A 27,680-nucleotide genomic window follows, 5' to 3' on the forward strand; every position below is an offset into this window, starting at 1 on the left:
AGAATGATACACATCAAATGCTAGCAGTCATTAGCTCTGGGGAGTAGAACGGGATGGGGCTTGAGGAGAGCAGACTTCCACTGTGTACTGTATATAGTTCTCCATTAGCTGAATTTTGACAAGCAAGTGATATCTTATATTTTTTCTAAAATTAGTAGGCCTCATATTTTTGAGCTTAGCCACTTAGAGAAAAATTAAGCAAATCAGATACAGACACACTGACAAATGAAGCTTGAAGCATATAATTATGTGGTTCATTTCAGCCATTTCAATTGAATAAAATTCAATGTAATAAATAATAGAATTCTGAAAATTTCACTTGGAATGTGCAGTACACATTTTATCTCAAACTGTTTAACTGAATAAATATATACTTTGTTTTTGACTTTATCAATGCAACCTTAGTTTTATTTTCTTTTCTGATCCATGAATTCCCTCACAAGTCTGCATACCTACCTGGTAGGTATTCCTACTTGGATGTTCCACTGGACTTAAAACTAACATGTCTAAAAGCAAATCTATCATCTTCCCAAAATATCCTATTTTTTTCTAAGAACATTCCCATTCTCCCTACTACCCGGGCTTCATGACTCTAGTTGAGTGGTCCTCTCTCTTATTCCCTTGGCAGATTGATGGTCAAGTACTCCTTGTTCTTAATCTGTGGTATCTCTGACATCACTTCCTTCTTTGTCATTCCCAAGGCCAGTCTCTAAATGCAGGCCTCCCACTTCAACATCACCTTGTATCTTGATTGCAATATCTGTAATATTGTGTACACCTCCCCACCACACACCCCCAAACACAACCCTAGTCGACCATAAGCTTCTCAAAAGAAAGATTCATGTTCTATCCCTCCCAGCACCCAGCATCCTGCCTAGGGCACAGTGGGTGCTGGACTAATATTTTTCCGGTGAACAAACAGATGGAAAGAAGTAATTGGTCTTTATTTCTAGAAGATTCTCCTTTTCCTATCTCCTCATCCCCTAACCATTTTCTTCAATAGTTCTCCCTGTTTGATAACTCAATAGTATCATCACCATTGGTAATTTGCCACTTTTCAAAGAGAGCAAAATCCTTTCAAATTCAGTCATGAATGGAATTTAGGGCTTTATTTGATATATTCAGTAGTTTTCAAAGGAACTTGAAAAATTCAAAGCTATAGAAACTGAAAAACTCCAATAGGCCTTAAACTTCCATTAAGACTCTTACAAAACAGTAGAAATAAGCATTTATGAATCATTACAGGGTTAAAGACCAAGTCCTTTAATTATCAATCCTTAAATATTATTTTATGAAGGGAATGCACACGCATTAAGAATAGAATCGTAATTTACAAATCACTTCTAAATGGCTCTCTAACTATATTCAGCTTATTAGGAGTTGTTAATATTCTATTACTCAGAAGTCATTAGCACATTCTGCTAGCAGTATAGATCACATAATTTCAAGTGACAAGGGGAGAACATGAAGTATCTCAATTATGATTTCTATTACAAAGGGCTGTCATGACCTTCTCCCCAGAGTGTGAACTGTATCTAGCAAAGTCTGAAAATGCTACAACCTTTCTCCATTAAATGGGCTACTGTTGGAGGAGAGGGGAAGATTACCTAATAGAAAAATGGCTAACAGTGATATGCTTACTATATGCCAGGCACAGTTCTAAGGGCTTTACAATAATTCACTAAATCCCCACAAAAACTTTATGAGATAGGTACTGTTGCTATCCTCATTTTACAGATAAGGAGACCAAGTTCCCAGTGAGATTTGAAGTAACATGTCTGAGGTTACATAGCTTCTAAAAAGGGAGCCAAGGGTGGCAGAATATGGAGATGTGCCACCCAGACCCCCTTCAAGGAAGGACTTGTCCCAGCTGCTGAGAGTGCTATCAGCAAAGCCTCCAGCTGTCAGCTCCTTCAGGATCTTCCTCAGCTGCAGAGAGCACCTTACACAAGAGCACATCCCTCCCAGGGCAGCCCAAATTCAATGACTGATTACCACTGAGGTATAAAGGTCTGGCCTTTGGGGCTCTCTGAGAGACAGCTGGAATGTGCCCTACACACTCCAGGGCTCCCTGTGGTGTGAGCTGAGGCCTTGCTGGACCTGCATTATAGTTCCACTCCTCACTCTGCCCAAGCCTGCTTCCTCCCTCTCCTGTCTACAGGGGTCTATCCCTATAAATACCCTGCATGCCAAACTCCATCCAAAGACCCCAGGCCACGACACCAGGATTGGAACCAAGTCATCTGACTCCACAGCCCTCACTCTTAACTCTCCACTGCCTTCCCAGGTAGAACTACAGACAAAAAGAAACCTGTAAAGCATTCTATAACCTCATCCTAGCTATTTATTTCTACCTCTACTTATACCAAACATATGTTAGAACCGTTAAGCATAAGCAACATTGTGCCATGTTTTGGAAGGAGAAAAAAAAAAAAGAGATCTTGGCTAATATCTACACCAATATCAGCCCCCAAAATACAGTTTTCTGCATTTTGAATACCTTGAGATAGACCTATTCATCATTCGCAACTCTATAATCAACTCACAAATCCATATGACTTTCTCTCCTGTTCATCTTACACTACTCACTGCTTAAAGTGTGGGCTAAATGCAGTAGGCAAGATGACAAATTTTAAGGTTTCCATTCACTCTAAATGGCTGATTATAAACTCATGTCCTTACTCAAATAACTTTTAACTTTTCTGTGGGAAAATGCTCACACACAAAGGAAACAAAAGTGAATTTGTCTCTTGCTTTCTCTCTCTCTCTCTGCTTTCTTGCAATATATTAATAAGACAACTTAGAAACAAAAGCTAAAAGAACACATGGAGACGCAGAAGATCCCCTGAGTTTTCCCAGTATCACAAGCTCCTAGGTGGAGCACCAACATGCCTCCCAAATTCTAATGGAACTGTCACTTGGGCACTGATTCATGTTTAAGGTGCAGCATACTGGTGAGATCCTCAAAAATACTTATTCTTTAATGCATATGATGTTTTTGGATTCCACATATCTAATATTTATACTAATAATTCAAATAGGGAAATAACTCCTAATAGTGATGCTATCTATTCTTGATGGTTCACCAGGAGAGTTTAAACAAAGCACTTCTGATTTCTGTCTCCTCGCTCACAAGGAGCCCACAGCTGGCTTTGTTCACCATCAGGGAGGAATGAGTCCATGTGCACAGAGATTCTTTGATGAGAAACAGGCCAGTGCTTCATGTCTTGACCTCAAGGGTCAAGAATCAAATGTTAACACTACATATAATGCACCACCATATAGAACATGGATAACACTAGGGTTCTGATTTTGTTAGAATTTTATCATTGGTTTTAGGAAATGTTCTGGCAAAGAAAAGGGGAATTAGATATTCAACTTAAAGAGAGTATAGAATTATTCCCACATTGAGATGGTCATAGTCACACCAAAACCAGGAGATTAAAGCAAATCAACAAAAAAAGTGAAAATAATCTCTTTAAGTAGCAGATGACATGGGGACCATTTTCTTGTTCTTCCAAACTCATCGTGCATCTTGGGCTTTCTCTTCCTTGCTTTGGCTGTTCCTGCGCTTCCTCACCACAGAGAGTTGAGTGAAGCTCAGGCTATGGGAACATATGTAAACAGAACAAAAAGTAAAAACATCCCACCCCTACTCCAGCTTTTCCCCTCGGTGACTCTCTGATTTCCTAATCCTACCTGTTCTCTTCTGCCTCTCCCAAGTAGGTTCATTCCCTAGCAGGCTGGTTTTTGAGTATTTCATTGAACACCCCAGGGATTCACTACTGAGGAGAAACATCTTCGACCAATATTGGATAAACCCTCCCAGGCAAGTGTCCAGGAGCTCCTCTGACCTCAGCTAGACCCGTAGAGTTCAAGCCCCCAACACCAGAGCATACTACCTCATGTCTGCTCTCTGAGAATTATGATGACAATACCCTCAGCCCTTCCCTGAAAGAAAGAAGTCTCCTCAGCTCTGGAGATTTGCACAAGAAAACATCCTCTTTCCCATGGAGCTCCAAGGAGGCCAGGCCAGCTTACTCACATTCACCTAATAGTCAGGGATAGTTGAAGCCAAGTCCTTCCGTGCCAAAGCTGGTGTTTTCTTCTATCACACTTGATTTTGGTTGTATTATGAAGGCAATTTTATCCATTTGTACTTATACACATTCACAAAACAGAGTCTAGAATTAATTATGGTCGGCTCAACAAAAGGGAATGACTCTGGCTCTGTTATAAAAGCAATGAGTAGCTAAATACACCAAAATGAAAAAGACGGCCAACTTGTATAGTGCTTATACTCCCAGCAGAAAAAGGACTAATGATGTCCAATGAATTCTACATTCCTAAGAGTAGTTTTTGAGCTCAGGTAGGCAAGGCCAAATAATAATAATAACAATAATAACAGTAATAATAATAATAATAGCTAATGTATTCAGCACATATTATTCAGTCAGGCACTGTTTTATGCACTTTATATGAAGTAGTTCACTTAACCCCCATAACAACCCTAGAAGGTAGGTACTATTATCCCTATTTTATAGATGAGGAAACTGAGGCTTAGAGTAGTTAAATAAGTTGCCCAGGGTCAAATAAATAGTAAGCCACAGATCCAGGATTCAAACTCAGGCTGTCTGACTCCAGAGCCTGTGCTTTTCACTCTGTTACTGTGTATAAACTTGCAAAAGTCCATCAACCTCCCCAGAGTTTCCTTTTCCTCCGAAATTGGAGGAAGTGGTAGACTTCTGGTTCAACATGGAGGACTGTCATTTATCTCTGCTCCCTCTCAAAACCCATAAAAATAATTTTTTTAAAAAGAATTAAAATGGTATCTAACCAGAAGGAAAGAGAGAATGGGAGAGAAGTCAACAGCAACTGAGAGATTTCAACATATTTTTGGAAGATGGAAATCAGGTGGAAGGTGACTGTCTCAAGAGAGTGGACGGCATTCCAACCTTAGAGCCTGCAGAAAAGGAATATGACCAGAAAAGAAAAGAGTCATGCACCTTGCACAGCCCCTGAGAAGCTCAGCACTTGAAAACAAAAGCGGGGAGTGAGGTTAAAAACAGGTAGAAACCTTAAAAGTCCGTACTGATTGGTTGATCTCCAGCCTCCTTCACTGCACAGCCACTGCACAGCCAAATCAGTGACCATCCTTCACCCACAGAAAACAGGAGGATCATTCTCTGGAGAAATTGAGTCAGGGAAGCTCTAATCTTGAGTATACCAGACACAATAATATGACAGAAAAAAACAGGATGGGAGGGAAGGCAGATAATGATAGTTCCCTTCCCCTGCCTCACTCCCAGAATACCTACAGACAGGCATATACACACACACACCATCTAGAGAGGAAGAGATTGTAGCATTCTTCTACAGGGAACTGACGATCCCCTCCCCAAACACTTTAACACACTGGCATTGGGAGATCACCGTCCAAATGAAATCCATCAGTTGGCAAGTCTTCCACAAGCACCCAGGAGCTTCTGATCAACATTTCATTGCCTCTCTTTTAAGTAAGAATGAAGAGCCAAAGATTAAAAACACTTAAGGAAAATTTCCAACATGAAAGAAAACCCAAAACAAACAAAAAGCAAAAGGAGACTGGAGAAAACACAGCAATATAGGAAAATGAAACAAACCCTTTTAAAATCTATAATCATCTTCAAAAGAATAAAAGAATCCATCGCTTTCATAAAGTAAAACTGGGATGCTATGAGAAAGAAAACATCAGAGAATCAGAAAGCACTCTAGAAGTTAAAATTATAACCAAACGAAAATTTTAACTGAGGTGTTGAAAGAAAATATCCAAGAAAATAAAAAATGGGACAAAAAGAGAATGAGTTGGAAATGAAGAGCAAAAAAAAATAAGAATCAGAGGATCAGTTCAGTCCAGAAAGTCCAAAACCAATAGAAGTTTTCAAAAAAGAAAACAATAGGGAGGAAATTATCAAAGAAAGACTGCAACAAAAATTTCCAGAATTGGACATAAGCCTACCAGAGTACACAGCACAATGAATAAAAAAATCTATACTATAGAAATTATACAGAATTATATAGAAATTTCATCATTCTGAAATTTCAGAACATCATGGATATATAAAAATCCCTTACAAAGTCATATTCAAAGGAATGGAATCATCAAAACATCATTAGATTCTCAATAGCAACACTGGATTCCAGAAGAAAATTGGGGAAAGTGCCTTCAGAGCTCTGAGAGAAAATCATTTCTAACCTAGACTTACATATCCAGCCAAACTATTAAAAAATGTAAGGGCAGAATAAAGACATTTTCAAATAAGTACTCAAAAAATTACCTCTCACGTACCCTTTCTTGGGAAGCAACCGAAGTAGGGACTCCTGCAATTTAAGAGAGTTCCAAGAAAAATGCAGATATGGTATCCAACAGAGGAAAATTGCAAAAGAAATCCCAAGCTGATTGTCGTAGAACAGATCTAGAGAACACCAGTCCTAATCAGAGCAAGAGGGGAGTGGACTGTGAGAGAGAGGCCTTGACGGGGGATAGAACTAATACACTGTCTGATATGTTGGAGGTTTTGGAAAAACTATTGCTAAGCCAGATATATGGAATATCAGGGAGGGGGAGAAGGCAGGAAGAGTCATAGCCATATGGAAAACTAAGCAAATGAAAAACTAAAAAAACTTAGGCAGTTATCAACTCTAGAGAAGAAAAAACACCACTATTTAAGAAAGGAAACACAATTGGAGAATACTTCTTGGCTCAACAGTGAATCATTTTACACAATCATAATACGCAAAACTGATTCTTTAATCAAAAAATATCATACTGGGAAGTTAGGGGCAGGGAAATTAGGTGATCCTGGCATAAGAGAGCTAAGTACTCAACCACCAAAACAAGAGATTAACATCTAAACAGGATAAGTCAAGACCTAACATGATAAACACATTCTTTAGAAATACGGTTGGATCGGGGTGGCATGAATACTTTCCCTCTTCAGAGCTTCCTGAGCTCACATTCCTCTCTCAGAGAGGTCTATATCCAAGGTAACCCTTCTACTCATTATGCTATCCTTACGTGGGGTTTTCTTCCCTTCACTGGCATCTGCAAACCTCTCCCTGGATTTCCTGCAAGGATTTCTGATCCTGGAGGTCACAGGTTAACTGGAAAATCTTATTTACTGCTCCCCTGAAGGATGACCTTCCAGGTGAGTCACTCTGAGGTCCCAGTGTGACACCCTGAAGTATTAGAAATCCTTCCAGGTCATCCTCACTTATATACCTCCAGGAGCTCCTATCTCCCTCTCTCGCCATGGGGAAAAAAAAAAGAAATATAATGCAAAAAATAAAAGATATAACAAGGTTAAAGATTAAAAATGGCTGCCTCTGGGAGGCAGACTAGGGGATTGAGAGAGGAGGAAAAAAGGACTTTTTAAAGAAATACGTCTTTTAATTCTATTTGATGTTTTAACTATGCATGGACCACTTCAATAAAATACAATTTAACCTTATGCAAATAAATATGATCTGCCAGTCAGAATAGGGTTATTTTATGCTTTGTGGCTAAAAGCTGCAAAGGTGTATTTCTTGCCCATACCATATGTCCTCTGCTGGTGTCAGGGCAGCTTTGCACATTGTGGTCACTCAGGTACCTGGACTGCTGAAACAGTCATCATCTTGAATGTTTCTGATCCCCATGCCAGAGGCAAAGAGAGTGTCCAGGTCTAGTATCAACAATTAAATGTTCCTGGTTTAAAGTAGCACAGACCATTTCTGCTCACAGCTGCCTGGCCAGAACCACAAAAGGCCAGGACAGCAATCCTACCATGTGATCAGAAAGGAGAAAGAACTGAAAATATCTGATGAATTGTACTAATCTCAGTCACACACAGTGATGAAGATGGTCTAGGTCAGTGGTTCCCAAATTTTGCTATGCATCTAACTCATGTGGGGAGTTTTGGTTTTTAGTAAAAATTCCCAGACTCATCCCATATCTATCAAATTGGAAAATCTAGAGCAGAGGGTAGGAATAGGTAACCCCACTGCAGCCAGCCTGAAACCAACCCAAAGCTGTGAACCTGAGACTCACACCATAGAACAGCTCCAGAGTTCCTTCCAAAGAAAGTATGCTGTAAAGCAGCACACAGAGTTTGGTGGACCAAGTTGTGTGTTTAGTATATGTGAATTTTATTAATAAAATGTTAAATGTTTTACTCTCTTTTATTTAACTTTCTAAAACATATTTCATGTCTTCATAACTTACATAGAGTATACCTTTCCTTATTGACTCTGAGTGATCATTCAGCCTTCCAAGAATCCCCATCTTCACTCCAGCACTTCACTGGTGTCACGGTCCCACCCTCAGAAAACTCATGGCCTAGTGAATAGACCATCTCCCTGGACAGCATGGTCTCGGCGATGGTCAAACTCTCCTCTCCGCAGCACATGGCCCCGACTTCCAACTCCCACCCAAGTCTCACACACTGAGCTCTGCTTGTCATAAAATTTTGATTAAATAAGCCCTTGACAGAGTTTATCAAATATACATAATGACCTCTTTTGAAAAAAAAAAGTGTTTGTAAATGCCTAAAACTAATTTAAATTGTTTTTATTATACATTACTTAAATATATACAAATACAAAAATAGCTATATGTACCTTACATTTCTAGCTCTTGTACAACTATAAAAACAAAATAAATTTACAAAATAAATGAAACACAATAGCTAAGAGATTAGGCACTTAAAATCAGAATGTCTGAGTTCAAACTCTAGTTCCTCCATTCATAATGGTGTCTTTTTGAGTGTTATTTAAACTCTCCAGGCTTTGGTTTCCTCATTTATAAAACAGAAATGATAATAATTCCTATTACATAGGTTGCTCCAGGATTAAATTAAATAATCTATGTAAAGTATTAATGAATAATCAGTTAACGTTAGCTATAGGATTTATTGCTTTCATTACAAAATCAAACAAAATGCAAATTGAATTAATATAGTGAGATACACTATATTTTGCTGAAATCAAATAGCCAACATGAATATGGTACTGACTGAGCTATGACACAGGTTGAACCCCACACACTTGTACTACCATTTGTATGATGACTCAGTGTACCTGCCATATTCCAACTGTTGAGAAAAATGTATTTGCTCAGTACACGAGGATGGATTGGCTCAGCACACAATGAGGAATTTAGATCTTAAATGATGAGCCAAGTATAAGGATGAAAGTTAATAAATATAACTGCAAATTCCTATACTTATGTCCAAAAAATAAACCATGAAAGTATAATTGGGAAGACATATCCTGATAAGAGCTCATATTTTAAGAACCAACGGATTGTTTGATTATCAACAGCATGATGTGGTTGCCAACGAACTAATGAGATCTTGGCTACATTATCATAAGGAAAGTCTCCAAAATAAAGGGAGTTCTACTCTGCTCTATGCAGGTAGGATCATACCTAGAGTCATAATTGCCTCCAGATAAGACTTTACATAGGTTCATTAATAAATTGGAACCAATCTATTGTGATAATTAAAAACATGGAATTCAGAGTTTCAAAGATGGGAATTGCAACTCAGGCATGTTATTTCACCACTCTGGGCTTTAGTTTCCTTATCTGCCAAAAGGAGATATTAATAATGCATATCTCATGGGATTGTTGTGGGAATTCAATGAGAAAACATCCAGTAATATTTAGTGTACTCTAATGGTAAAATGCTAAACACAATGCCTTGCAAAGTTTAAAGATTTTTAAGCATAATGAAGGATGCAGGCCAATGAATCTTCTTTGAATTCATTTCATATAAAAAAATTATTAATAGAACTGGGAAGATTTAGCTGGGAGAACAGTCATCTTGAAAAGGACTTTGGGTTGGTGTGTTCAAATATTTGAAGGTTGTCACACAGATGAAAGAACTAGGACCAATGAGTCCAAGTTACAGGGAGACAAATGGTTTTTAACTCAACACAGGAGGAACTGTTCCATGAGCAGTTCAAAAGTTAAGCTGCTGCCACAGGAAGCGGTGAGTTTCACAGCACTGGGAGTCCAATAACTACCCTGTGAGTCTATGAATCAATGAAAATCCCCTAATGCTCCTCCACTCTGTAGAATTTCTCTGGAAGCAACTTCCCAGTCACTTCAAGGTTGCAAAATTGTAAAGACTGGGCCGTCTCTGGGGATAGTGCTGGCCCTACCAAATTAGAAGTATTAGAACTGAGGCTAGATGGGTAGGGAGGGTCAAACTAGAGGATCTTTAAAGTCCCTTCCAACCATACAAATTCATACTTCTAAGCTTATAATGGCATGGTAATTTCAAATGGAGTCAAGGAAGAAAAATCCCCTGGATATATAAATAAATGAATCCAGGTTGAAATGATACGTATCTGCACTTGTTATAAACACTTGAATTTAGAAACTAAAACAAAAACTTCCATTTTAAATAGCTTTGTTGCTATTTTCTTCACCAAAGTCTAGTGTGTTTTAATGATAAATGCTTGCAGTACATTACAAAGAAATAAGGAGCTTTCTAAGAATACACACATAAATGACAAAAAACTTAGTCTATAAAACTTGAAGCAAAATCCCAGGGCAGCAATCATAACATCCTCTGAAAATGTGTATCAAAGCTTGACTTTAGTTCCTGCTTCCACTTTCAGATCATGAAAAAAATCACCCAGTATGGTATGAAATTCAATGCATAGAACATAGGTGTACACAAAAATGTATGTAGAAAAGAAACTACCACCAGATCATCTCAAAGCCATTCCTGTAGTTAAAACTCTGCCTTTCTGACTCTCTTGCAAGGAGGAATGGTGTCCTATTGAACAATTTCATTCTTTTAATGTCATCAGGCACTTATGTGAAGACGAATGTAGAAGCCTTTGACACATTTCCTTCACATTGCTGAGTCTACACTTCCTCCAGAGAATGTCCATTCTCTTCCTTAACAAAGAGCATGATATGCTCAACCCCTGGCATTTTCTCTTTAATAAACAGGGAACTTGTACATGGACTGAAAAACGTCACTAAACACACTTCCTTTAGTCATGCAGTAATTTAGTTACCATGGTAACCTTTAGTAAACTTAAAAAGTACTTTGGAGGGGTCATTTCTAATGCTTGTTTTTAAAGTTCTAAAATTTTTAAAAAATCCTAGAGGATAAAGAGGCTGAAAACGCTTTTCTCTTCAATGTCTAACCATGGACTCATCGAATAGAGCACAGCTATTCAGAATATGACATCCATTACACTTTTGACAATGAGCACTTCATCATTTCCCACCTCAAGATCATTCTTATAGGCTGTCCATGTCTTCCCAACTGAGTGAAAGCATTAACTCAGTCTCTGTGGCAGTGAAAAGAATTAATTCATGAAATAAGCACTTTCCCATAATAGTCCCCAAAGCTTTTCACAATTGAGCACTGTCATTTTGGCCTTCCATCAATAATAGGGTGACAAAGTACACTCTGAGGCAGTTTAACAAAGGAGCATCAGATAACTCAGGACTTGAACATATCCAGGCTGCTACCCAAGGAAACCTTGTCAGATAGGAGGCTCTAATGATTCACAGCTCAAACTCACTCTGTTCATCAACTATGTCAGGGCTCAAAAGGTTTCAGGAAACACAGCCTGGAAGACTTTTTTGGCTAATAGCTACATTTGACAACTGACCTTTAATCTTTATTTCACATTTTCATCCTATCATTAGACAAGGATAATACATGAGCATTTTTCAAATATGATTTCATGGACTGAAGATGTTCCAAAGACTTTTCATCCAAAGAAAGACACTATTATTAGCTTTACAGACTCTGACTATATCCTGGATTTTTAAAAAGAACTTAATTAAGTGAAATCAATGGTTTCCCTAGAGTTGAATAAGCAGTCACACACTATTTGTTTCCTTCTTTTCTGTGGGGCTCTCTTGGTCACGTTAGAATAGGATAACACTCGTGAACTAAAGCAGTGCAGGCTGTGTGGCAGAAGGAGCACTGACCTGGAAGACAAGAGTCTGCTTTGACCTTAAGAAAACCATTTAATAACCTTTAGTCTGTCACCTCATCAGTAACATATGAAGATTGAACTAAATAGGAAGGCTTGTGGCTCCAATCAGTGTAGCTAAACACAGAGGGGAAAAGCAAAATATAAGGCAAGATGAGGTTTGGCCAGGTAGGCAGGGGCCAGACCATGCCTTGTAGGTCTCCTCAAAGATTTTGATATTTACCCTAAGATCAGTAGGATATAATCCACGGAGGGATTTAAGCAAAGGGGTGGTGTGATCACAGATGTATTTTAGGAAGCTCACTGCAGAGTCCGGATTGGAGATCAGAACAGAGCCACTGAAACCAGTCAATAAACTACTTCAGTAGCCCAGGTGACCAACGGGAAGTGCCTAGACTAGAATGATGGCAATGAATGAAAATAGGAGGATGAATTTGAAAAGTACTTAGGAGATAAAATCAACAGGACTTTGTGTGGAGGTTAGGGAGAGGGACTTGTCAAGAATGGCTCCAAAGCCGATAACTCACACAAACAGCTGGTTGGTGATGCCATTGGCTGGAAGAGAAAACACTGGAAGAAAGTCAGTTCAGGAGAAACTGTTCAATTTTTACAAGTTCAGTTTTGGACAAATTGAGTTAGAAGGACTTAAAATATTTAAATTGAAATGTCAAAGCAGTAAATGGGTCTGGAGCTTAGAGAAGGAATCTGAGCTGAAGATATAAATTTGAAAGTCATGTAAGGCAATTGAAGCCATGGTATGGAACCAAGTATAGAGTTAGGAAAGAAGGGGCCTAGAGCCAAGCTTTCAGAAATTCTAACAATTTAACCTCTGAATATAGAAGTATGAGCTGTGAAAGATACTGGGAAGGGAGAAGCCACATTACCGAGAGGAAAACCAGAATATAGTGTTAACAGAAGCCAGCGGGGGACAGTATTTTCCTAGAGAAAGAATTCCACACTGAATTTAGTGACTGGAGGTCACTGATGATCTTAGTGAAACTCTGATGAGCTCAGAAGCAACGAGGGTTGTTTTTTTTCTTAATTTTTAAAAGTTTATTTGCACATAACAATTTACCCTTAAAGAATCTTAGATAAAGGGGAGTCATAAAAAGAATACTTGAATGAATCATATTTAAAAAGGAAAAAAAAACATCAGATTCTGAGCAGGGTTCTGTTAAAGACTCAAACTACTTTGTAAATAAAGCTACAGTGCATTTCTGCACCCCCAGGTGCAGTGCCCCTCAGTGGAGAATTTATATTCCATTAAAGTATAGGATAAGCTTTCACGATTCACAATCCCAACAAACCCTAGAGCCTTATTATATCAGGTTCTCAGAGTCTGGGCTAGGAAACCACTGAATACATGAAACTGACTTACTGCAAGGACTTTGGGCACTTATTCACCATTACAGACATTTGTACAGCACATTCTATGTCCAAGGGACTATGCTGGAGCACAAAGGAAAGTCTGCAGATCAGTTTAAACCTATGGAGGGACTACCCTGGGTGGCCGTTCCGAGGTATGACTTTACGAATAGTCACTCCCAGTTCACAATATGGGCCAAATGGGAGATGACTATGTATTTTGGAAGCAGTGGACTTTGGCTCAATCAGCTCCTTGAATAAGATGAAATGATCCTGGAGATAACACCATCTTCCTCTCTCAAGTCTTCTTTGGCAACTGTGCTCATTCATTCATTCATTCATCACTCTCCAGTCATTCAACTATGTACCAGGCTTTAGCACTGGCACTGAGGATTCAGAGGAAGATGAGCATGGTCCTTGCCCTTGAGAAACTTACCACATAGAGGATATCCCTGTTCAGAATATACTGGCCTGCACAAAGCTGAGTGGTCAGTAGCTGTGATTGATAGGGTGGGGCTATTAGCTTTTCACAGATGGCTATGTTTAGGATCAGGATCTACCTGCAGCCATTATGGGAACTGTTTTGGGAAAGAGTGTGAGCCTCTGAGGAGCCATGGGGTGGCTGGGAGCGGGGAAGGAGTGGTGAGGGGTGTGGTGAGGCACCTTGTAGGTACCCAATAAGCCCACTGATAAAGACAGAAGATCTTACCAGCAGCACTTTATTTATAGAATTATAGATGCTGCAATTTGGAGGGGACCTTTAATGTCATGTAATCTCCCACTACTTCCCCAACATAGGGCTCCCCTCTACCGCATCCCCTGCATCCAGCCTGTTTTATAAGGCAGCCAGTTTCACTGCTGGACACTGGTGTTATGGTGGTTAGCCCCACCTCCATCTCTCTCCTTGGTCCTGGGATGATCTGCTTATGTCCCTGCCCCTGTAGTAGAGGCCACTTCACTGCTACCCATAGTAGATTCAGCCCTGTCCCAATGCCGAACCAATCCTTTTATTTTTTTTATTTTTTTTTTTTTAATAATTTTATTTATTTATTTTTCCCCCAAAGCCCCAGTAGATAGTTGTATGTCATAGCTGCACATCCTTCTAGTTGCTGTATGTGGGACGCGGCCTCAGCATGGCCGAAGAAGCGGTGCGTGGGTGTGCACCCGGGATCCGAACCTGGGCCGCCAGCAGCGGAGCGCGCGCACTTAACCACTAAGCCACGGGGCCGGCCCCGAACCAATCCTTTTAAATGGAGATCATAATCCCACCTTCCCTGGGTTGTTAAAATATGCCCACCACAGTGCTTTATCAAACTGACTGCCATCTTGGTCCCCATTCTTCCTGCCTTCGCCCCCAGGATCTTCTGGTTACAGGATCTTGGGATGCTTACTTGCCACCAGGGGCAAGCAAGGGGGCCTTCTAGAGACTCAAGACCTACCACTAAATCCTAGCTCCATAGCAGGGCCTCTGCTTCCTGCTGCTAGATCTTTTCCCTCCCCACAAAGCAAGGCAATGCTCTGCATATCTGTTAGAACGTCCCCTTGTTTAGTCTTAGAGTCAGAATTCCTGAGTTCCAATCCCCATTTTGACACTTTCTGGATATGTGAGCTCAAGCAGTTGCTTACTGTTTGCAGACTTGAGGTCCTCATCTGCAAAAAGTGGGGCAATAGCACCTCTCTTTCCATGGTCAGGATGATCAAAGAAGATGACTTACTGAAAGCAGTGTGAAAATCATGGAATACTCTGCATATCCTAGACCTCTCTGCACTCCCTGTTCCTGAGCATTGGTCAGATTGCAGGCCCTGGACCTTCCAGCCTGTTCCACTGTGGGCGGGCCCCAGTTTGGCAGATTCCACTCTGCCCTTGGGAGCAGCACTAAATAAATCGTCCCCTTCTTCAAGTACATGAAACCATCATACCATATCAGATGACGGCCCTTCCTGAAGTCCCTCCTTTGCCCTCACTCCTATTTAGCAATACCCCCTCTGAAATACTCCTTTTTTCCAGTAACGTCACTTTCCCTCACTACTAACTTCAGTTTTCATCAGATTGCTCCCTTCCATTCTCTTGTACAATTTTCCAGTTAACAATACTAGTCTAGACTCTTCTTCTAAGAGAAGTGAGGAAGGCAGGAGGAGGCTGGGGAGTCTCATGAAAGTTCCTGGAACATGTGTACCATGTGGAGGGCAGCTGCCACTTGAACAAACCTCATTAGTTTTCCAGCTGCCTCTGTGTGTGTATCTTTCAATTGACAGTGATTATGGAAATGTGATATTTGTTTTAATGAGCATGTCAGGTGTGTTTTGCTGTAACGTTACATACGATTGACTCTGGTATTAAAGTAACAACTTGATGACAACTGCATAAGAATATATGGAGCTGTAAAAATAGAGGTCTGGCAAACTTCTCTCTTCTTACGGTGGCACAATCTCTGCTGGACAATAGGAGCCTAAATATTCTGTAAAGCAACTACTATGATGTGAAGAAAATTCATATATTCAAGATCCATATCTCGTCATCATTTCTGCTAACCTCCTTTGGAAGAACAAGAGTGGCCTGGGGCTCCAGCCGGCCACTTGACTAATCTTAGGGAGGCAGTCTTCAGACCATACGTGGACTTTTGTGGAGCTGTCCGGCGGTTGGGAAAAGGCATACTTTATTCTGGAGATGCAGAATGGCAGAGCTGTTTTAGAGTCAGACCGCACCTGAGTTTAAATTCTGGTTTCTGTGCTCTCTTGCTGCATAATCTTAGAAAAGTTACTAACTCTCTGTGGACCTTGGTTTTCTTATCTGTAAAGTAGAGACAGAGAATAATACCTAACTTCACGGGGTGTTGTAAGAATTTTATGAGGTACTAGCTGCAAAGCACTTGGCATAGTACATGGGCCCTCAATAAGTTGTCTAAATTGTTAGAAGCTAGGAGTGCCATGGTGTTAGCTTTCTGTTCACTGTCTTAGATGTTGGGGAGAATACTCAACCCTAGATTTGTCCTCCTATATTTTTCTCCTACCTCCAGCCTCAGTTCTCCCCATCCTGATTGCTTCTCTCCACCTGTATTGCAAAATGTCAGACTCTCTTCTGAAGGATATATGTAACTGACCAAAACAGCGAGAATTGCTGATCTCTCCTCCATGGCTCTGAGAGTTGTCTGGCAGGATCTGGGGAGAAGCTTGTTGATAAAGAGGCTTTCCCACTTCAGCTCCTGCTCTTTCACTACATGTGTTGGGTAAGGAGAAAAGGTGGCCTGCTGGAGGAAGAGCCCTGTCATTCTCTGGGACACAGACAGGGCAACACTAAGGAAACCAACACATCAAAGTTGAGTCAGTCACCAAGACAAGCACTTTTGACAAAAATCTATTTTCATTTCTTTGATTTCACCATATGACCTCTAGTTATTGCTCTGACCCTTCCTATCACAACGCGCACTTGTACATATGTCACCCAAATCACATAATATTGGTAGTGAAGGTCCAAACATCATGGGCCACCACTTGGTCATTTTATCTTCCTACTCTTGACTCTAGAAAAGTGTATGACGGGAAATGCACCACAACCACAACAAAATTGATGGAATATCTGCATTCTTATGACAAATTATAGTAAGTCTGAAGATTTCTGAGCATTTCCTGTTGTCATAAAGGGAAAAACATATTTCATTATCTAGAAAATCTGAGCATCAACAAAGGACAACAAGCCTGACCTTTAGGTTTCTTCTTTTTCCAACAGTTTCCAAGTCCTTTGTAACTCTGGGACCAGCACTGATAGCACTCTGTTCTCTTCAAGTTGTTCTGGAGAATTTCTGCTCAGTTCATTCTTCTTAAAATGGCAAACTCTGTACATTTATAGACACAAAATGGTTTGCCTTGTGAATTAAGATCATCTACTCCAGCAGACCAATGATAGTTTCAGGACTTGATCAGCTGAAGTTGGGTGTAAATTTAGTCTATGCTCTCATTGGGTTTCCAATGTATGCCCTTCTTAGGATTTATTATAAAATGAATTCACACATTTCAAATACTGGAGACTTTTTTGAAACTGAAATATCTGAAATTTTTAGAATAGCTTGGCTTTAATATTCACAAATAATCCAAAAACTTTTTAATAATTAAATAGTTCAAACTTCTCCCTCATGAAAAATTTAGCTAGAATTCCTAATGAAATAAAGTGATTTGAACTTTAACTCATATAACATAGGATTAAATGCTTCCGAACCAGGTTGCTCAAAAAGATCCAAAAGGCCTAAGTAATTCATGGACAGTCAAGAATTAAACATCATTTCCAAACCCCAAGAATGGGGTTGAGTTGAACGAGCAGAGAAAATATATATCAAGTTAGACACAGCTTGGTGAAGCCTTCTCAACCAGGCAGCACAGTAACACCTCACCCCTCACAGCAGAAATAGCAATTCAACATCATATACTACTATCTTTTTTATTTAAGAATAGCATTTGACAAGCTTATTTTAGAATCTGATTCATTATCATTTTTAGGAAATTTTAAGGCCTTAAACCTTCTCCATACTGTGTGTGATCACACCTAAGTTCACATCTTTCGCAGAAAGGTGGAACATCAGTTCTAATTTTACATACTAGTGTGATCGAGAGCATAAGGCATCAGATTGCAGGTCAGGAGACCCAGGTTCTACTTGGTCACTACTTTTCTTAAGTGGCTCAGTTTTTCCACCCATAATATATGGGCAGAGTTCATTAGAACAAGTTATGTCATCAGCATTCATTTAAAAACTATCGAGCCCACACTGTGTGCCAGACACCATCCTATTTGCTAGAAATACAATAGTGAACAAGAAAGGCGTGATTCCTAGTCTCATAGAGCTTATATTTGTTCCAAATACTTTTACTGCTACCCAATCACTGATCTGACACTCTTAGGAACCACTGAGGATACATGAAGTAAATAAGTCAACCAAGTCAACAAATATTTGTTGAATATTTACAATGTGAAAGGCATTGTTCTAGATGCAATGAGGAAAAAAAAAAAAAAAAAGTCCCTCACTAGACCTATGCTGCAAAAGGACAGAGGTCATGTTCTTCATTGCACTCTGTGTCCCCAAAGTCTAGCATAGTGCCCAGGACTCAGCAAGTGCCCAATATATAATTGTTAAATGACCAAATGAGAGAGTCTGTGAACGAAAAAAAAATCATGAGCCCTGCTCTCAAGGGATTAGAATCTAAAAGGGAATTTAAAGCATCTGTGCATCTACACATCAACTACAATAAAACACAGCGTGTTATAAAAAGACATGAAGGATATAAAAGAATTAAAAGCACAAACTCAAGCAGATACTTGTACACCAATGTTCATAGCAGCATGATTCACAATAGCCAAAAGGTGGAAACAACCCAAACGTTCATCAACTGATGAATGGATAAACAAAATCTCACATACTCATTCAACAGAATATTATTCAGCCTTAAAAAGAAAGGAAATTCTGACACGCTATAACGTGGATGAACCTTGAAGACATTATGCTAAGTAAAATAAGCAAGACACAAAACACAAATATTGTATGAGTCCACTGATAGGAGGTCCCTAGAATAGTCAAATTCATAGAGACAGAAAGTAGAGTGGTGGTTACTACGGACTAGGAGGAGAAGGAATGAGGAGTTAGTATTTAACAGGTACAGAGTTTCTGTTTGGGATGAGGAAAAAGTTCTGGAAATGAATAGTGGTGATAGTTGCACAACAATGTGAATGTATTTAATGCCACTGAACTATACACTTAAAAATAATTAAAATGGCAAATTTTGTGTTATGTAAGTTTTGCCACAATAAAAAATAATGATAGTTATAAAAAGACATGAAAGAGTTGGGTAGGCAGTGACAATACCTGCCTGGCTTAACCAAGGAAGGGGCTCCTAAAGGGGGTATCATTTGAGCTTTCTTTTCCTTTTAATGCCTACAAATCAAAGTTTTCACTGTTAACAATAAGAACCAAGCATTCCTTTTCATATGGTTCACCGGTTTTGTTTGTTTGTTTGTTTGTTTTGTGAGGAGATCAGCCCTGTGCTAACATCTGCCAATCTTCCTCTTGTTTTGCTGAGGAAGACTGGCCCTGGGCTAACATCTGTGCCCATCTTCCTCCACTTTATATGGGACGCCGCCACAGCATGGCTTGCCAAGCAGTGCGTTGGTGAGCGCCTGGGATCGGAACCGGCGAACCCCTGGCCGCCACAGCAGAGTGCGCGCACTTAACCACTTGGGCCACTGGGCCGGCCCCGGTGCACCAGTTTTATATGACTCCTTCTCATACAAGAAACTGATGAGAGTGGCTGCTTGTGAGCAGAGCCACTGGAAGTCCAGAAGGTACGGCTCTAATGGCCTGGGGTAGGAAATGACTTACTTTTCACTGTACCTTTATTCCTTTTTTATCTTGTACATTTATTCCTTTTTTGTTTAAAATATTAATGTTAGAATAAATTTAAAAACAAATGACTCCTGACACTCTTTACAAAGATTCCCTAAATGTGTTGGTCTGAAAATACATCCATTGTCTTAGTTTCCTACATTCCTTTTATTCAAAGGACATAAAAACAGTCAGTGTTCCATGTCAGAAGCATTAATTAGATAAATACCAAAGCACCTTTTCAATTTGAAACTCTCACCATCTCTTCTGGGGACATCAGTTTTGTAACTTTGAAATCTCCCTCCCTGCTAATCACTCCACAGCACACAAATATACAGAACTAGTGATATCAAATTATGCAGACAGTACAATTTTAACAACTCTTCCTCCCAGGTGTGTTTAAATCAAGGTCTTTGTCCAGCTCTTTTATGCTCTGTGTTTTCATCTTGGATCCTCTTCTAATAACTTAAAATTTATCCATTTATTCCTATGGCAGAGATATGTGTGGTGGCAATGCCCCAGGTTAAGAGACCAGTTTCCTTAGACTCCTTTGCAGCTAGGGATGGCCAGGTGACTAAGTTCTAGTCCCATGAGAAGTTCTGCGTTAATTTCTGGAAGATTCTTCAGCCAGGAGATGCACTCTTTTGCCCTTCCCTTTGCCTCCTTCCCCGGAAGTGATTTTGAGGATAGAAGGCATGTGCTGAGGATGGTGGAACGCTGAGAGATACGAAAGACATAGGACACTGGGTGGCTGATGGGATCTTGAAGCTTCCATCCAATATGTGGCTCCCTCCTGTGGATTTCTCTTATGTGGTGGAATAAATCATTGTGTGATTAAGCCACTATTACTTGGAGTTTTTGTTATTTGCTCTTTACATAAGTTTCTTTCTCTTTCTCCTACATAGTCTTTCTTCTTCATGCTCACTTTTCTTTTCTGTAATTCCTGCACTTCTGTACACTGTAATACACTCTCGGTTTCCTGGAAGCTTTAGCTTTCCTGCACACCACACCTTCTGTGATCCACTCCGTCTTTTGCTTACGGCTGCAACGAGGTGTTCTCCTCCATCTCTGACTGCTATGGCTGCTTTATCAGCCCCATCAGGCTGTCCCTCTATACAAAATGCTGCCCGCCCTGCAGTTCTGCTATTTTGCAGTGAGTTCCCGCTAGGAATGTCAGCACCAAGAAGGCAGAGCTGGCCTGTCTATTCACAGTTGTATTCCTAGAACCTAGATCAGCGCTTGACTTTTAGTAACTGCTCCACAAATATTTCATTGAGTTTCCTCAGTAAATCTTTATCAAGCACCTAGTATGTGCCAAGCACCTAGTATGTGCCAAGCACCTTTCTAAGCACTGGGGACACTTCAGTGAACAAAACAGATAAAAATCGCTTCCCTGTGGCACTTACCTTCCAGTGTGGGAAAAAGAACAATAAATAAGAGATATTAAATCAATCAATGAACAAATGAAAAACTAATCCAGTATGGTACCAGGGGAGAGGTGCTATGGAAAACCAGAGCAGAGCAAAGGGGATTGGGGGCTCACGGTAGATAAGATGCACAGGAGGGAAAGGGGGTCAAAGTTTTAAATAAAGGAGTAAGACTTGGCCCTTGGAGAAGGCAACATTTGGGCAAAGATTTGAAGATGGTGAGGAACGGGGCCATTCAGATATCCCAGGAAAGAGCATTCTAGGCAACTAGTACAATGAGATAACAGCTAGTGCAAAGGCCCTGTGACTTCAAGGAATAGTGTGGAGGACAGTGAGCCTAGGAGAGAGTGAGCAGGTGGGAGAGAGGTGTAAGAAGAGGTCAGAGAGATCTTGAACCTTATAGGTCAATCTCAGTTTTTTGGCTGTTACTTTGAAAGACATGGGCAACCCACTGCATAGCTTGGAACAGAAGAGGGACAGGATGTGGTTTTAATTTTAGAAGAACACTCTGGCTGCTGTGTTGAGAACAGATTATAAGGGAACAAGAATGGAAGCAAGACCAGTAAGGAGACAATAATTCAGGTGAGAGATGGTTAAAAGCTTGGACAGGATGTATCAAGAGGTGGGAGAAAATTATCATATTTTAGATATACTTTGAAGGTAGAGGCAAAAGGATTTGTCAGCCAATTGGATATGGGGTATGAAAAAAAGAAAATAATTCCTTGGATGACTCCAAGTTTTTTGGCCCCTGCAGCTGGAAGAATGATGGTGCCGTTAACTGAAATAGGGAAAACAGTCAGTGGATCAGGCTGGGAGGGAGGATTTTAGTGTAGCTGTGTGAAGTGGGAGAAGTCTATTAGACAGTCAAGTAGAGGCATCCAGTAGATACTTGGACAAACACACTTGGAGTTCAAAGAAAAGTTCTGGATAAGGAGTATAAACTTTGGAGTCATCATGAATATATGAAAAAAGGGCTCTGAACAATTTGCCTTTCTTCAAGGAATCTTAACATTTTGTAGCTGAAGGGATGGCTTCCAAAGAGTGTGAACAAGACAATTTATCACGAAAACAAGTCAAAACTTCTATGATGCTCCCCATTCTTTCATTTTATAGCAACATGTCTCGAAACATGTTCTGCAGATCCTCTGAATCAGAATAAAACCAACTTTTTAATAAGAACTCTTAATTATTCTCACATACGCTCAAATCTGAAAACCACCCACTCTGTGTATAACTCTGTGGCATAGAGTGTCATTTGGAAGTTTCCACTTTCATACCTATAATGGCAACTAAGGGTAGGTTACACATCATGGGCATAGCTTAAGGACAGAGTCACTAAGAATCCTTGATACCCATTCATTTTATAATAGCCATAGACTGACACATGTTGCATGGGATTTATCAATATTCAAGGAAATATATTTCTAGGCAATATTCTGAATCATTTCCTGCATCATCTCCATAGCAACCTTGGTCATTTGCCTTTGAGATGGATCTCTTCCTATGAGTTATAACAACTTTAGTTCAGATGAGCATGATGTTTCAGGAAAGATGCTGCTGTTTCTCAGCCATATCTGATTCTCTGGTGTCAACACTGAGAAACCTGTATTCCCATGACAGTTTTTCGGTTCTTTGTAATCTTGACCTTTTTCTTTACCTATTTTTTGCTTGCTGATGAAGTTTAAGGGCATATGAGGCTACACTATAGTCTAATGAGCTGGAAAGTCCTTATGAAGTAATTAGTTACTCAGAGAAACACAGTAGAGACTTGAAAAGATTAGGCAGGTACCTTTCAGGGAAATGCTAGTTCCAGAAGATTGTGCAAACATACTTAACAGGTTTCTGGAGTAGTCATTTTTAGGCCCAGATTAACCTATAGTAACTAATATTTTCAAAATTTCTGGACCAGGAAAGCCATACACCCAAAGATCTCCTCAAATAGTTTGTCAGAATGTGTGGCAGCTGTGGGCTTCACTCATGTACATTTCCTGCCTGGCCCTTTTGAGTATTCGAGTTACCGTTCCCCACCTAGATCGGTTTTTCTCATGGAGTCAAGATTCTGGAGCTACATTTTCAATCTACTACATCAAAAAGAAAAAGAAAAAGCCACTTGACTCAGTATGCTACAGAGAATCTGGTATTAGAGAATCTGTAGGAAGCACTTAGGCCATTTTTAGATCATAAAACCCAAATCTGTGGTATCTCTAGGTTTTTTGTCCAAAATTCTATGTATTCCTGACTTCAGTTCTGCTAAACAAAAGGTTTACATTTTAAATTATAATTGTCACTTTCATTTGTCTCAATTCTAAAATGATATCGTATTACATTTTTATAATTTCATTGTACAGAAAATTAATAAGTTTGACTGATAGAATGCACTTAAATTCAGCAATAGTGCACGAGAAGGACTGAGAGTCCAGAACAGAAATCAGAGATCATAAGAAACGACAATTACGTGACTATGAGAGAGCCTGAGTCTGAGGTTGCTGGCCCACAGCATCTCTGAAATGGACTCAGACCTGACATTTGTAACTCAAAGAGCACAGGACCCAGGAGGGGGGATCGCAAATGGTACAGAATCAGAAAATGCCGACTCTGATGACTCTCTGACAGTATTCGAAGCACCTGCTCTGGCCTGGTGCTGGTGGGAGGAGAGCACAGCAGAGGCCCCAGTCCAAAGACAGTAGTTGGAGGAAGCCACTCCTCTTCTCTGAACGTACACTTGAAGGAGCAGCAGCATCAAATAAGGAAACATTGACTTTTTCTGATTAAACTCATGAGCTTATGACTCTTGGCAGGCAGCAAGTTTGTAAGCTATATCATTTTTTATTTCCCACTGGTTACTACTAAACAGATTAGAAAGGACTTCATAAATATTGAGATATCCTTTCAAACTTTTATTCTCCACTTTATTTAGATGGTACTTCATTCAGATTTTGTTTTCTCCTGGGAGGCACTGGATCTTATTCCCAAAATATTGAGGTAGATGATTTCCCTTCTTTGTCTACACATGATAAGTAGGAAGTAAGTACATGGCCATGAAAAGCATTGGGACCCGCAATTGGGGTATGATGGGAAGGGAGCAAACACATGTGCCAGGGTACATCACAACATCTGGGAAGTTCTGCCACACTTTTTATATGTCTTCCCATGAAGGCATTTTGTCTTTTCATTTAGATTAACAGTCCCTGCAATTCAGGTATCGTGTTGTCTTTCTATGGCACTTGGTATTCTGTCACATTAGGCATTCACCAAGTGTTTGTTGACTCATGATCTATGCAAACTGGAAAAGGGAAAAAATAAAGATATCCTACCATGTGTCCATCCTCAAGGCTGAAAATAGCATGAGATGCTGTCACGGAGGCTTGGTAGAAAAGCTGCAGTTTACATATATAGCTAACCTGGGAGCTGTAAACAGGGAGAAAAATATAATGTAACAAAATGTTCTCAACACTTATTTGCTTAGAAGAAATTACTATTTGGAAGGTATCAATAGTGTCTGCTAAATCGTTTGTTATTAAATATACTGTCAAGGGAATAAATCCTTTTGTTGCATATTGTAAGAAAACAGCTTTAAACAAGATGCCAAGAGGAAGAAAAGAAAAGAGAAAGGATATTTGGTAAAATATCCTTTGTTAAAATGGCAGTTGCCATTTTCCCTTTATTTTTATAGCTGTTAAAAGATAACGAAGATAACAAAAACTAAGTCTCTAAATATTTCAAACTATACATATTTTCAAACTATACATACAATTATACAATATTGCCTTATTTAACAATTCTTTCTACAAAAGCTATATGAGATAATTCACAGAATTGCCTCAAAGGGATCTCTAACTGCTAGAGCAAAAACTTAGAAAATAATTGAATTCCTCCACAGGAGTGCTTCCAATAAGTCAGTTATGATGAACTAGTTGACTATGAACTCTAACCTGGCTAACAACATTCTGTGTTTACTGGCAATACTGATGCAATGTTTCAAGCCATGTGGGGTAAGATGGGCAGTTAGACTTTCTCTCTCCAAGAACCCATAGGAAGCAGAAACAAGAGATGAGACGACCAATATCACCACCATCTTTAGGCCAGACAAGGAAGGATGCAGCTAGAGGCTATTGCCATGCCTCCCTCTCTAGGTCCTGCCTCCTTGACCTCCTCCCTGTCCCATGCATGTCTCTCTATTACAACTGCTCTGCCAACAGCCATCACCCTCTATAGTCCAGGCTCGCATCATTGCTCCCTTGAACTAAGGAAACTGTATTCTACCTATATGGACTCCCTGTTTCCAGTATCTTTCCCCTTCACTGCTACTAGAGTGAACTTTCTCAATCTACAGGCTTAAAGCACATCATTCTATCAGTTCCTTAATTCCTATAGCTCCTGGAGAGCAGGAACACTGTCTTTCTCACTCCTATATCCCCAGTGCTGGCACTGCTCCTGACACACAGTAGGTCTTTGGTAAATGTTGGTTGAATAAATATAGCACAAAGTGTGAAATACAAATCCCTTCACAATCTGGCCCCACCTGATCTTCATAGCCTCATTTCCTGCTATGCCTCCAAATGTTGCAGCAGTGCTGAATTGTTTTCCCAATTATTTTCCCAAACACATAATGCACTTTCACATTTCTGATCTTTGATGAAGCTACTCTCTATTGAAAATATTCCTCACCCGTTTCTATCCTGTCATCTCCTAACTCAACTGGTGAAGTTCAGACCGATATACATTAAATGAATGAATGAACCAACAACTCTCCTGAGGTACCTTGCCTCTACTCCTGCATCTCATCAGCAGGACACCCCTGTCAACACGGTCTTCCCAGTCTCACTCCTTCCTGTCAGGATTCATATTCCACCATGTCCTAATATTAACTAAAACTAGCTATGTGATCCTGAAAACAAGCCTCGGTTTCCTTATTTGTTTTAAAAAATGTGGTTGGGAGACAGATTCTGGGACGATGTCAGCCTGGGTCTATGTTTCTAATACTCTCATTCTTATTTCTTCCACTTTCTGATAGAAGATCTGGAAATGAGCAAGTACATCATGTATTCAGGAAACAGAAGAATAATTCAGCATGCGTGAAATACTTTGTGTATGAAGGACGAGCAGGAAAAGGGCCAGAAAAGTAGCTTTGGACTAGATTACATCCATGTGTCATGCTTCATTCAATATCATTTAACAAACAAAATGAACAGCTAATGGGGCAAGAGGTAGGGGTGTGTGTGTGTGTGTGTGGTGGATGGCCCACTGTTAAAGACAAAGGCAATCCTACTCCCATCTGAGACATTTAGTTCCCAAGAAAATTGAGCAGAGCAGCCAAGGGAGGATGCATGCCTCTGGAATCTTGTTTACAACTCCAGGAAGACTCAGCCACTGCAGAGAAAAGTGGCTTCCCCCACCAAGCCTGGGGCAATGATGAGATTGCCTGAGGGGTAGACAGAGCCAGAGACCACTGAACCTCCCCAGCATTGAGAACTATGCTGCTCAAAGAGACCCCCAATCCTACTCCATGTGGCATCTAACCCACTGGCTGACATGAGCAGGCAAAGAGTTTGTGGACCATACCTGAACAAGTGGCTCCTATTGAGGCAGATTTAACAAGGGAAAAAAACCTAAGGAGAACTGTAATAAAAACGTAATGATAATTCTTGGGTAGATTTATTTAAAGGGAGGAAATATGTTCTGGCAAATTAAAAAATAAACATCACTTGAATTTAAAACCCCAAGTGAAAAACAAAGTAGTAATTAGGAATAGTAAGCTAGATCTACAAGATCAAATGGAGAAAATATCTTACAACAGAGAGAGAAATACAAATTAAAAAAAGTTTTCCTGAGCTGAAAAATACTTGACATTTCAAATAGCAGAGGCACCACTAAGTACCAGACAGGATTAATGAAAAATGACACATATTTAGGCACATTCTGGTGATATTTCTAAACTCCAGAGATAAAGAAAAAATCATACAAACTTCCAGAGAGAGAGCAGGTTACTTAAAAAGAAAAGCAAATCAGAACTGGTATCATATTTCTCACTGATAGTACTAGAATCCAGAAAAAAAAAAAAGAGAGCAGGGATACTATTTAGAGAATTTTGAAAGCACAAAATTGTGATCCAAGAATTCTATGTCTGGCTGGAATATCACCTATAAGGAAGCTGGAGAGCCCTCTCACTGGTGGGCCCTGTCTCCCTGGGACTCACTTCCCTCACTTTGTCTATGCCTGAGCAAGTATTAAAGCTTTGAATTACTTGCTATCATGGCTCTGGGGTGGTATGCCTTGACATGAATACTTTTAAAGAAGGGAAGAGCGGGCCCAGCAGTGAGCAGGGTCAAACCACAAAAGAAGTCAAAGATGAGCATTTTCAAACACAAAACGACTCAGAATTTATACTACCTACACACTTTTTCTGAGAAAATCATTCAAGACAGAACACCTCAATCAAAAGAAAATTAAATCTAAATAATAAATTCATTGTAGAAGAAGATAAAGTATAAGAAATAATGATGATCCATGAATCTAGTAAAATATATAGCTATAC

The 27,680-nt window shown here is 39.8% G+C and overlaps 1 long non-coding RNA gene across 2 annotated transcripts in view; it reads right to left on the minus strand.

Moving 5' to 3' along the window:
- LOC131396524 (uncharacterized) overlaps positions 1-27,680 on the minus strand; it is a 98,037-nt gene that overhangs the window by 51,093 nt on the left and 19,264 nt on the right. Inside the window, exons 2-3 of one of the 2 annotated variants that reach the window (XR_009216577.1) lie at positions 24,460-24,553; positions 17,078-17,186 (exon numbers count right to left, since the gene is read on the minus strand). This is a non-coding gene — a long non-coding RNA (uncharacterized LOC131396524). Of the gene's footprint in view, positions 1-17,077; positions 17,187-24,459; positions 24,554-27,680 lie in introns of those variants that run through there. The other variant, XR_009216576.1, reaches the window with a different exon arrangement.

The sequence above is a fragment of the Diceros bicornis genome, chromosome 33 (assembly GCF_020826845.1).
Source record: "Diceros bicornis minor isolate mBicDic1 chromosome 33, mDicBic1.mat.cur, whole genome shotgun sequence".
Classification (NCBI taxonomy): domain Eukaryota; kingdom Metazoa; phylum Chordata; class Mammalia; order Perissodactyla; family Rhinocerotidae; genus Diceros; species Diceros bicornis.